The sequence below is a fragment of the Pteropus alecto genome, unplaced genomic scaffold, assembly GCF_000325575.1.
Source record: "Pteropus alecto unplaced genomic scaffold, ASM32557v1 scaffold7, whole genome shotgun sequence".
Lineage (NCBI taxonomy): Eukaryota > Metazoa > Chordata > Mammalia > Chiroptera > Pteropodidae > Pteropus > Pteropus alecto.
Genome location: NW_006494614.1, coordinates 59808929 through 59821742, shown reverse-complemented (window position 1 = coordinate 59821742; position 12814 = coordinate 59808929). Strand labels below are relative to the sequence as shown.

The window sequence follows — 12814 nt, the reverse complement described above, 5'->3', positions numbered from 1 at the left end:
ACTCACTCTTGGTGCAAAGCAAGCTAGGCATTTGCACAGGCCCCCAGCTGCTTCTCACCACCAGAGCGTCAACTTATCTTTTGGCTAAAAGACACCCAATTCAAGTTAGACTTCGATAAGCAGGCATCAGCTAAGCCCTTTCTGGCTTGTCCGCCAACCCAGCCCTCGGTCTGCACCACATGAGGGACTGTCCATCTAGGGAAGCCCCGGTTCTGTCCATCTAGGGAAGCCTATCTACTCAGGACTGCAGAACCAAGCCCTCAGCTCCCAGCACAATTCTTCCCACACAAGGAGTTTATACAGATGCCCACTCTGGCTGACGGTGCCCAGGAACATGTTTCTGAACCTTCAGGAACAGTAACATGCCCCATACCTGGACACATACATCCACAGCCATCTGGAGCTGCAGAGGCAGACCTGGGTTCCAGCCCCAGCTCTGCCTGGACAACTCTCTTCACCTCTCTAACCCCCACTGTCTTCATTAAAATATGGGAAGATGTAGGCTACCTTGCAGTTTCGTTGAAAATGAAACATAAAGGGGCATGGTCCTATCAACTGCAAGCAGAATGCACAGGCTGTCTCACACCTGGCCATCCACACGTGGGTAGACACATTCAAACTCCTGTCACATTCACACCAACAGCTTTCCATTTATTGATGCCCGCTGTGTACACAGGAAGGCAACAGATGCTAGCAAATTGCACAAGGAAGGCAAGGGCACACGGTCTCCAGGAACGTGGATCTGCAATTCAGACGGGCTTTGAATGCCGGCTCCCTGCCTTCCTGGCTGCGGTCTTGAGCGACTGACTTGCCCTCGGCGAGCTTCAGTTTCTCCCTCTGTGAAACTGCATGCAGCTAAGCCCAGCTCTGCGATGCAGTAGGCGCGCTCACCTTGGTGCCCACAGTAAATCCTAAGAGCCGGCATTTGCTCTGATTACTTCAGCTCCTCAGAGATAAGTGAGTGGACTGCAACTCACAGAGAGTAAAGAAATCCAAGTCACACTTACCTCCGCAGGGCTCCAATCACCAGGTCGTCGGCGTCTCTCTCGCGGCGGCGGCGGCGGCGCTGGTGGTGGTGGTGGCAGCGCTACTGTGTGCACAGCGGGAAGGTGGAAGAATACACAGGACACCTGGGCAGTGGAGCAAAGCAGTGGATCTCGGGGCCCCGCGCACTGCCTCTTGTATGCTGCCTCTGAGCCCGGAGGCCACGCCCCCCAGCGGCCGGATACGCTGATAGGGCCGCGCAGTCGCGGGCCCCGGTCCTGCCCCGCCCCTCCGGCCCCGTCCCGCCCTGTGAGCCCCGTGCAGGGGGAGGCAGGGGCGCCTGGTGTCTGGGGGACCACACGAGGAGGGCCAGGAAGACCCACATCTTAAGAATAGGTTTGAGAAGAGGACGTGCTCAGTTTCCTTACTGTGACCATAAAAATATCAGTTCCATTGAGCTCTTACTATGCGCCCCGCTTGGTGCCAAGCACTTTCCACCAAGGGTTTGCAAATTTACCAAATCCCGTCTCTCTGCGGCTCAACTGGAAAATGGGAATAAGGAGGCGACCTCCCGGGATTGTAGCAAATAAAATTGAGAAGGGCGTGGGCTCCATAAACTGTGGCGTAGAATACACACTTGCTAAATTTATTCCCATCGTCTACACAAGGGTAGAAAACTTCACTCATGCCACCCTGACACACACACACACGCACACGCACACGCACACGCACACGCACACGCACACGCACACGCTACTCTCAATGTGCAGATGAAGAAACGAAGACCAGGAGATGACGGCGGTAAAACGAAGATTGGATGACGGCAGTAAAACTGCCGTCCAGGCTAAGTGCCTTTACCTTCATTATTTCAATCCGTGTTCACAGGAGTCCAGTGAGGTGGAAATGATCCATTTCACAGATTGGGCAACTGAGGCCTGGAGAAGAGTGTCCCAAGTCCTATAGCTAGTGAGAGGCAGTACAGTTTCAAACTTTGCTCTTAAGACATTTTGCCCATGGGCATTTAGCAAATTAACCTGTGCAGGTATGTATACAAATCAATTTAGAGCCAGAAGAAATTGCCTTTGAAACATGTAATCCAAGGCACTTATTGAAAGGTGAAGAAATCGAGGCTGGAGGAGCTAAATAGGCCCCTGGGCTCCCCACTCAGTCGCGTAGTATGGACCCCCTGTGTGCCCACACACTTAGGAAGAAACCGTCCTTATACTGTATGAAGACCCTGGAGTCAGCTCATTTATCATTTACTCCTCCCACACACTCCCACTGAGTCACTCTGCACCAGCCTCTGTGCTATGCAGCAGATGAGCAGGCAAAGATAAAACCCTCTTGGGGATCTGAGGCTCTGGTACCCAGACAAGTGGGGAAACAAAGATGGAGAGGAAGTGGGTGAGGGAAGAAGACCCCTCTGTGACTTGAAGGGCACATGGGACATGGATTCAGAAAGCCGGAAACTCTTGCCTAAGATTTTTGGTACAGCTCAAATGCAGATAAAGAATAATGTAGATATTCTCCGTTATCTTTTTTCGTTTTCTTTCTTACTTTTCTTTCTTCTCTCAGTTTTTGAAGCATCATTCTCAGCTCCAAATTCATTCATTCAATACTTATTAAGCACCTACTATGTACCAGGCTCTGTTCCGAGCATTGGAGTATTCAGTGGTGAACCAACTTGTTCCAAAACAACAGACCTCACTTTGATAAACAGCAAACCCAAAGAGAGGAAAGTCCTGTATTATTAACAGAAGCCTCTCAGGTACCCAGCTCCCAACTCCTGTCTGACCTGGCAGCCACCATCCCAGCACCCTGCATACCACAGAACCTTCAAAGCCCTTACCCGCTCCTCTCCTTCAGTTTCTCCTTTCCTCTTTCTTGGTGATATTTTCATCCGCCCTCCTGCTTCTTGTCTGCCCTGCTGAGCCTTCCTTCCCTGGCATCTGACCATGCCCACCCCTCCCTGTTGACTTCCAATAAGCACTTACATGTGCCATGTGCTGTGCCCAGGCCTTCACCCACATCGCCCTGTGAACCTCTCCCAACTGAATGAGAGGAGGGGCTATTGTTGTCTCTGTTTTATAGATGGGGAAACAAGCTCAGGTAGGTGAAGGCACTTGCCCAAGGTCACTTGGCTATTGAATGGTGGGGTTAGAACACCAACTTGGGCAGTCTGGGACCAGAGCCCATGACCTTGGCCTCTAAACCAGGTGACCTGAAGAGATTAGGGAGTTTGAGTTTGCTGCAGTGTGAACCTGTTGGACATTTTGGAACTTTTTCATTTCTCTTTAATAGCCCATTTGGGCTGATGTTTCTCAAATGGGATGTTATGGTTACTACTGCTGTGTAACAAATTATCCCAAAACGTAGTGGCTTCAAACAACCATTCTATTTTGCTCCCAATTTTGTAGGTCAGGAATCCAGGATGGTTCCTCCTTGGAGGCCTCTCATGTGGTCGTAGTCAGGTATTGGCTGGGGCTGCAGACATCCAAAGGCTCAGTGGGGCTAGACATCCAAGCTGGTTCGCTCACACACCAAGAGCTCAGCTAGAGCTGTCGACTGAAGTGCCTCCAGGTAGCCTTTCTGGGAAGGCGGATTCAGGGCAGCCAGACTTTTTACTTTCCCCAGAGCACGTCTCCCAAGAGAACCAGGAGGAAGGTACATGACCTTTATGACTAGCATCAGAAGTCATAGAGCATCACTCTGCCATACTCTTGGTTGCATCACGGAATCTGCCTAGGGTCAAGGAGAGAGGATATGGAGCACACTTTTCAACATGTGGATATCAAGGAATTTGCAGACAAGATATATGAAAACACATAGCTCAGTGCCTGGCACCGAGCACTCAGTAAAAGACAATCTATCCTTCACAGGAGGCTAAGTTAGTCCAGTGGCATGAGCACCATCTTTGCATCTAGACAGATGGTGGTCCTGACTCCACCAAGCACCAGCTGCATGTCTTTGTTCAAGTGATCCAACCTGTCTGAGTTAGAATTGCCTCCCAGGCTGGATCACCCTAGGGCAGACTGAGTCTATAGTCTGCTCCTTGGTGCCATTGTCTGGAACCAGTGGGCTGAGTTCCAATCCTGGCTCCTCCCTTTCCAAGCTGATAGCCTTGTGTTCAGCTCCCCATCTGTAAAATGAGGGTGATAATAGTGGCATGTTTCCCCCTCAGGGCCATCATTAAAATGTTAAATGGTTAATATATGGATATTAATTAGAACGGGTCCTGGCTCATAGCAAGTATTAGTTAAGATGATTGTTAATAGAGCCAACAAAGTAAAAAGAGAGACAGAAAATTTTAATTTTGATATGTTTTCCATCATTGTGTAATCTTTGATTTCCAAAAATTAACTTTTGACTTTGAATAAGACTATATGTCATAGGCAATGTGTGCTCCTGGGAGGTCCTGGATGGGAAAAGACCAAGATGCACCCCAGAGTCCTCCTGGGAGGGGACTCTTGACCATTGATATTCTTGGAAAACCCAGTAAATTGTCCTGTTTGCTACCCAGGAAGAAGTTAAGTCATGGAGAGTTTGAGACAAAGGAAAAGGTCTTCCTGAAGAACCGTAATGAAGCCCAGCCTAGAAAAAGGAACAGGCAGGCAGGGTCATGGCTTCCGGAATACGTTCCAACCCTCTGCCCACTCGCTCTCTTGGAACCAAAGTGGGCGGATGGGAGGACCATACACGTGAGTGCAGAACGATGGGGTCACACCGAGCAGTAATGAAGGTTTAATCATTCGAAGCAAAGATCAAGGTCTTTCTTTCCTATCTCAGCATAGTTGCCATAGGATTGACGGGTCTTGAACTCACACCAACATCTTCTTCACCAGTTGTTTTCATTGGAGTCTCTTGAACTAGACATCAGGAGCCAAGGCCGGGGAGTTCCAGCCTCTCGTTTGTTCCTGCCACACCCATTCAGCAGCTGTAGAATGTCATGAAGCCCCAATTTAGCATCAAACACTCCTAACAATTTGAGTCAAAGAGACATGGGGGCACCATTTTGTGATGTGTATGGCCAAAAGGACAGGATTTATAGTGACACTTCTGCATTAACAGATGCCAGTATGGTCCTCCAGCATCTCAGTGGGATGGATTTGCTTGACTTCTAGGAGAGGAAGTGTACAAGGGTGAGTCCCACATCTTCTATTGGCAGGCAACTCTTTGGGGGAAGTGAAGGCCCTGCTGGAGGGAAGATCTGAGGCAAGATCCTGACGGACAGAAGTTGTGAGTAACAGAAATGCACTCAAGTTAGTGTAAGCAGGGAAGGGGGCTTCTTGGTAGAATACTGGGTTATTGTGGAACTCAAGGATAGTCAAGACCCTCAAAGAACTAGAATTGGTCCTGGAAGGGAGTCAGGCATCCTGCAAGTACTTCCTGTGTATTTTTCCCCTCTCCGTATAGGGGTCCCTTCCTTCTCCTTCTGCAGCCAGGCCTCACCTATTATACCCTGTGGACATGGCCATCCCACAAGCATGGGGAGTCACCTCTCCCTTGTTTCAGGAACCAGCTCAGGCTGTGCCCAGGCATCTCCCAGTTCCAACTTCCTAACAAGAGAATCTAATTGGCCCTATTGGAGCAGATGTCAATCAAACGAGACCGAGAGGACATCACCAGGCAACATGAAGGTGACAGTGAGACACTGTGAGCTGCATGGACACACCCAGAGGCCAGGCGGGTGGGGGTGATCCATAGCAGAGTCTGTGGATACAGCCAGGAAACAAACAAACAAACAAACAAACAAACAAACAAACAAACAAAGAAAACAGGATTCAGTGGGACAGCAGCTTGGGGTAAGAACTCTACCTAAAGCAGACTCTATCGGCGTCCCACTCATGTCCCTAGAATCCCCAACCATTTCTATGCACACCACTCTGACTCCTGTCTTCAACAGTCACACCTGCATCTGTGGAGGGCTACTCCTGGGCTGTCAGAACCCACTTAGCCCACGAGCATGGTGGCCCCAAAATGCTTAGGATTTAACACGCCCTGGGCCATCAGCTAACAATGGCTATCAGAGATGGGGGTATAAATACCTCAGATGTCATGCCCTTAGCTGAGATGCTTCCAAGGCAGGTATTTTCCTAAAGGACTCTTTAATCGGCCACATGGTGGCTGGCTTAATGATGCACATTTTACCAGGTTCTACCCTGGTAAACCGTATCACTAAACCACCTCTTTTCTCTGTTCCTTGCATCTCTCAAATATACTGCCTGCCCTCAAACCCTCAGCTCAGGCTCTGCTCCTGGGAACCAAAACTAAGACAAGGTCCCTTAAGTTTGGGGAGAGGGACCCAGGAGTCACTCTATTCTCCTGGGATACCTGTGCATTCGTTCATCTATCCATTGAATATTTGTTGAGCATCTACTACATACCACGAAGAAAAATAGGAAAGAACTGACAAAGTCTAAACAGCCAAAGAGAGTAGGGCTTTTTACAAGGAGAGTTTGGGAAGCCAAAGCTTAGCTGTGGGATTATTTAACTATATAAAACTATGACTCATGTAGGAAAAGTGAACACCAAATCCCAGAATATGATGGGCATCCCCTTAAAGTTTGAGAGAAGTAGTTTAGGGTGAATTAATGGAATTCTTAATTCAACAGTGAATAGCAAATTTATCTAACTCGAGGTCCCCCACGAGAAGTAATACAAGAAGAAAATATAAATAGATTTTTAAAAATAAATGAATGCTGGAGTTCAGTTTTGATTCTTTGATGACATTTATTGAGGACTTTCTTTGGATGAGGCATTCTGGAAAAAAAGAGATGAATAAGGCAGACATGAGACAAAGCTTTCAATGGAGGGACCCCAGGTGAATGATCAATACAGTCCTCTGTGCTAGTGCAATAACAGAGGCATCTAGAGGGTTCCAAGGAGCCCAGGAAAGGGCAGTTGTCTGGACTGAGGTGTCACAGACATGATGCAGGGCCAGCATTAACCAGGACTCTCCCTCTGCACATTACAGAAATGTAACCAGGTTGGACTGAAGGAAGAGAGGCAATGTATCGGCTCCAGTAAGTGAGAAGTCCAGGAGACGAACTGGTTTTAGGCACGGCTTGGTCTAGGACCTCAAACAAGATGGTCATATCTCCCTCCTTCTCCTACCCTGACCTCTCCCTTCCTCTCTGGGCTCTGCCCGGCTCCCGCCTATTACTCCACAAGGCAGAGAAGGTGGCCACTGGCAGCTATGATTCAATCCTGCCCAGCTCTGTGACCCAACAAGCCAACACCTCCCACTTGGCTGAAAATTGAGAAATAAAATCCCAGGGAAAGACACGATTGGCCTGGGTCAGGACACATACCCACTCTGACAGATGCCTGATGGCCATGGTGTATGCCAGCCTGACTTCCAACTGCCAACACATGCACTCCTTTGCCTCAGAGCTTTTTCTGGGTACGGCACCCTATGCCAGGTCAAAATCAACATGGAATTATACCCCTCAGAGCAGCATCCACCAATAATTTAATAAGGACTAGAGGACAGATACCCCAGCTCCCTCACACTTAGGTGGGACAACCCAGGCTCCCAGAGTCCCCAGGGGATTATGCTCCAGGGGCCACAGTGGCAGCTGGTGCAACAGCCACTCGTTATTGGCTCCTTCCTGTCCCTGTCTCACTTCTTCCTGGTATTTCCTGGGATCCTCTCCCCCCAAAAACTACTTGTGCTCACATCCTATCACAGACTCTGTTTGGAGGGAATCCAAACTAAGACACCCAGCCATTGCCACAAGCCTGTGGCCAGGGGATGGGACCTCAGGATCGGCTGGCCTGGCTCGCTTAGTGGCAGGAACCTCCGTGCGTGCAAACAGAGATCACAGTGGGAAGGTGAGGGGGTTGAGTGAAGTCTGATAAGCAATGCAGACTTTACCCTGGAGGGAGAGAACTGGGAGTCTTCCTTCAAAAGGGAAGACTTTCATTTTGGGCAGATCATGGGGCATCTGTGGGGAGGGTGGCCTGGGGCAGGGAGCTGGAATGAATGTTTTGCGGGGAGCTCCTGGCACCAAAAAAGATGGTCGCTCATAGCCCGCAGAACAGTTCCCTTCCTCTGGGAACCTAGGTGAGTCCCGAGCTCACAGGAGGGAACTAGGAACTTCAAGTTCATCATCTATCAAGTACTTGACATGAATCCTGCATTCCATCCTCACATCAATGCTGTGAAGTGGGATCTGTAGCATTCCCATTAAACCAAGAAGAAAACAGGTTCATACGCATAAATAAATTGCCTAGGATCTCACAGCAAGAGGTTTAGAGAGTGTGAACCCTCGAAAACCTGAGATGTGAAAATTTCTGTGCTGTGTTAATTAATTGTTAATAGATCTGATGCAGGTCCCTCCTTCTTTCTCTTTCTCTCTTTTCGAATCTATTCAAGCCCTAAATTCCAACTGTGAGCTTTTGGCTAGTGAGGGATACCTGCTGAGGCAATGAGGTGGTCAGAAGTGGGGTATCCTATTGAAGACCTTTGTCAGAAAGTGCTGGAACATTCAGAGAGCTTGCTGTCACAGAACTTGAGATGGAGTATTTATGAAGCATTTGAAGTATAAACGATATCCTAGAATGCTTACAAATTCTTCCTCTTCGGACAAGGGAAAGTTTATAAAAAGTGATGAGACTGCCAAATATTCAACACCTGGGGTGACATAGTTTGTGGCTGCCTTGGGACAATAATATCAGGCTCCAATTCTCCATCTCAATGCCAGATCCCTTTTGCTGCATAATTCCCAGCAGTGGCAACGATTGCTCAAGTTGCCTCCTGATGCCTAATCTCTTTTTTTCCTTAAAATCAGGAAGAGTCTTGATTTCTAATTGAGTGGATTGTTATCAGGTAAAAAACTATACTTCCCAGCCTGCCTTGTGGCTTCTTCTGTCCAGAGTACTACATTTTAGCCAAAGAAAAGTGAACGAAATAGTGTATGGCTTCAAGGAACTATCCCCTAGAGGGAAGGGGAGGTTTGCCTTTCACCATTCTCCTTCTTCCTTCCTGCCTGGAATATGGGTATGATGGCTGGAGTACAGCAGCCATCTTGGACCATGAGGTGCCTTGGGAACAGAAGCCATAAATGGTGGCTTGACACTGTAGGTCTCTATATCAGTAGCCAATCCTGATAACATCCTTAGTTTAAACTTGAAAATAAAATGGTGGCTTGACACTGTAGGTCTCTATATCAGTCCCACTACCTACATCAAACTTCTTTTACATAAACGATAAATAAATTTATGTCCCGATTTAGGTGGGGAGAAAAGGGGTGTGGTCTTTGTTCCTTCTAGTAGCTAATCCTGATAACATCCTTAGTTTAAACTTGAAATTGATCTACTGTTAGAACAAGGGCATTTTTGTTGTTGTTGTTTTGTTATTGTTTCTTAGTTTTCACTCCTTTGACTCATCCATCTGGCATCTCTTCATCCTTCGGGTAAACAACAAAATAGAAATATGATTATATCTTTACAAAAGTGGAGAGACTCCATTTCACAATTTCATAAGAAACTCCTTGCTCATGCTGCTTTAAAATCATTAACCCAAAACGGTCCAAACCCATGTCTGAAATACACCTGGATTCCTGCCATTACCACAGTTTCTGCCACCTCTCCTCTCTGATATTCAAGCATAGAAGCCAGAGAACGCCGATGACCATGGCTGGGAATTTCTCAGAAAATTCAACTCTTCTGGAAAACACTGCCACAGTGATTGTTTTCTTCCAGGGTGACACTCAGGCTTTTCCAGAGGAGGCTGAACCCTGGATTTCACACCCAGGGTGTGGCATTTCCAGGAGATTCTAAACCTTTCTGTCAGCCTGGGAGGAGACCAAGCCTCTCCCACTGCCGGTGGTGTTCCCCAGGGTGTGCGCTGGGTCCTTACATGAGCTGGACCCCTCCACGCCAGCCCAGGGGAGGTGGGGTATAGGTAGAATGGAAACTAGTCTCCCCTCCAGCCCCCAGCAAGGGCATCACAGCACCCACTCCCTTCCTGATAGCGGGGGTCCCTCACATATCTCCTCAGCACTCAGCTTCCAGATCTCCTGTCGGCCCTTAATCTCAAGCTCCATCACCTTCTGGCTTGAGACCTTAAACAAGTACCTTAACCTCTCTGCCCCTCAGTCCCTTCATCTGTAAAACCAGAATAATAACAGACCTACTTTACAGTGAGAATTCTTAGTCTCATCCCTTCCATCTTTGTTCTCCAAGTTGTTACCTCCCCTGTTTCTAGAAATACTGTCCCTGATAATTACTGCCTAGGGACAGGCTCCCTACTCTCCCCCACCCAGTAAGTATAGTTTGTCAAAGTTTGGAAAGCAGGGCAAATGAAAGCATTAGTGCCCCAGGGCTGCCCAAACAAATGACCATGAACTGGGGGGCGGGGGCAAGGCTAACACAATAGAAATTTGTTCTCTCACAGTCTGAAATCAAGGTGTCAACAGTGCCATGCTCCCTCTGGAGCCTGTAGAAGAGGATACTTGTTGCCTCTTCTAGCTTCTGATCTGTGCCTATTTCTTCTCCTTGTAAGGACACCAGTCATATTGGATTAGGAGCCACCCGGATTCAGTATCACATCTCAACCGATTACATCTGCAAGACCCTGTTTCCAAATAAGGTCATAGTGAGAGGTTCCAGGTAGACGTGAATTTTGAAAGGACACTATTCCCTTGAGTCTGAACTATATGACGAAGAACGTGGCAGAAGTGATGCTGTGCTGGGCCTCAAGAAATTGGCAGCTTCTACTTCTCCCTCTTGGGACACTTGCTCTTGGAAGCCTGCCACCACACGGTGAGGAAGCCCAAGCCGCCATGTGGACAGGAGCCAGCTGCCAACACCAACTTGCAGTTATGATGGAGAGTGCGCCACCCAGAATGGGTCCTCTAGACCCAGCTGATACATGAGCAAAATAAATCACTGCTGTTGTTCTAAATTTCAGGTTGGTTTCTTGGGCAGCAACAGATACCAGGAATGGGAAGGGTCAATCAGCTCCTTGCTTTTACAGCACAGCACTGGACACACAGCAGGCACTCACCAAATGTTTGCTGACTGGAACAGAGTTATCTCCGACGCCCAAGAAACTGCTTGACAATGGCAACAACTGAAGTTATTAATACCCATACCCAGCGATCTATTAAATAGAACATTCCAGGGCTCTGTCTTTCTTCTTGAGTAAACCAAGATAAATTGAGATGCTTGTTTCCAAATGATGGGGTGGCTTCCATGTTCCTTTTAAATAGGCAATACTGGCCCCTGATGGAAGACAATCCTTCTGGAGTCATTGGCTGGGTGAGTAAGTGAATTCATGAGACCCAGAGATGTGCCATTCTTAGCGGGTGCTTTGGCCGGGAGACAATGCAAGGATGATTTTGTCTGTGTGCATGCATTCTGGATCATTGTCATCCACTAAATGACTGGGGTCCATTGCTCACTGGGTGTTGCTTTCAACCCAAGCCAAAGCTGAAAATGTCTCTTCAAAAAAGTAATGACCACGTGGTAAGTCATTACAATGGCCCCCAATAAGTCCTGCCTTCCTGCGTCCTCACCTTTTGGAATATGACTTTGTTGCTCATCTCATCAAGAGGTGGAGTCCATTTTTTTTTAAGGTGAGGCAACCCTTGGTTGACTTCACATATTGCAAGGACCTTGTCAGCTTACAATCCCTTATATTTTATTTTTTACGCCTACAGCACCTGGTCTTCCTAGGTGGTCTCCCACCCAAGTACTTACCAGGCCCAACCCTGCTTAGCTTCCAAGATCAGACAGGATCAGGCTTGTTCAGAGTGGCACGGCCGTAGATGAGGTAGAGTCTATTTATCTGGCCCCTTGTACCTGGGTTGGCCATATGATTTGCTTTGGGCCAACAGACTATGGCAGAAGGGATGGGGCACCTGTGCCAGGCTTAGGACTAAAGAGGTCTGCAGTTTCTGCTCTTGCTCTCTTAGACTCAGAGATGAGATGCTCTAGCCTGCTGGAGTACAAGAAGATGCCTGGAGGCAAGCCATGGCACCTGAGCTGACAACCAGCACCAACTGCTGGCTATGAGCAAGCAGCTTTGTCCCCTCCGCCCTGGTCCAACTGTCAGCCACCCACAGCTGCACAAGTGAGCCCCAGCGAGATTACAGAGGTACCACCAGATTGCCATGTCAGTGAACACAAGAATAATATGTTATCATTGTTTGAAGCCCCTACAATTTCAGATGCTTTGTTACGCAACAAAGGCTAACAGATCACACGATGTAACAACAGACCTTGTCAAGGAGAGAATGTTCTGAAAGCCATACACTCCCCTCCAAACAGCCAACCATCTAGTGAAAAATCTCAGGGAATCCTTGAATACTTAGTATTTCTGTCATGGGCTGAACTGTGTCACTCCTCCCCAAAATTCCTGTTTAAGTCCTAACCCCCAGCACCTCAGAATGTGACTGTATTTGGAGATCGGTCTTTAAAATGCGATTAAGGTAGCATGAGGTCATCGGAGAGGGTTCTAATCCAATCTGACTGGTGTCCTTATAAGAAGAGAAGATTGAGACATAGACACGCACAGAGGGAAGACCCTGAGAAGACGCCGGGACTAAAAGGCTGTCCGTAAGCCAAGGAGAGAGGCCTCAAAGGAGCCAAACCTGCCGACACTTTGATCTTGGACTTGCAGCCTCTAGAAACGTGAGGAAAATATACCTCTGTTGTTCCAGCCTCCCCGTCTGTGGTACTATTGTGACAATTTCCTACACAGCTCAGGCTGGGGGCAGCTGTCTCCTCTATACCTCGAAATTGGAAATTTGCACTGACCTTAGCTCAACCCTTGTTTTGTCATCTCCGGAGAAGGAATGGTTTCCTTTCTCCAAGAGCCTAA

The 12814-nt window shown here is 48.1% G+C and overlaps 1 protein-coding gene and 1 pseudogene across 1 annotated transcript in view; both read right to left on the bottom strand.

The window, feature by feature from the left end:
* CRISPLD2 (cysteine rich secretory protein LCCL domain containing 2) overlaps positions 1 to 1159 on the bottom strand; it is a 64168-nt gene extending 63009 nt beyond the window's left edge. The window contains exon 1 of the mRNA XM_006926727.3: positions 1008 to 1159. The gene's annotated coding sequence lies outside the window, so the exon portion shown is untranslated. The remainder of the gene's footprint in view (positions 1 to 1007) is intronic.
* Positions 1160 to 11642: 10483 nt separating this feature from the next.
* Positions 11643 to 11761, bottom strand: LOC112474770 (annotated as a pseudogene).
* Positions 11762 to 12814: the final 1053 nt, after the last annotated feature.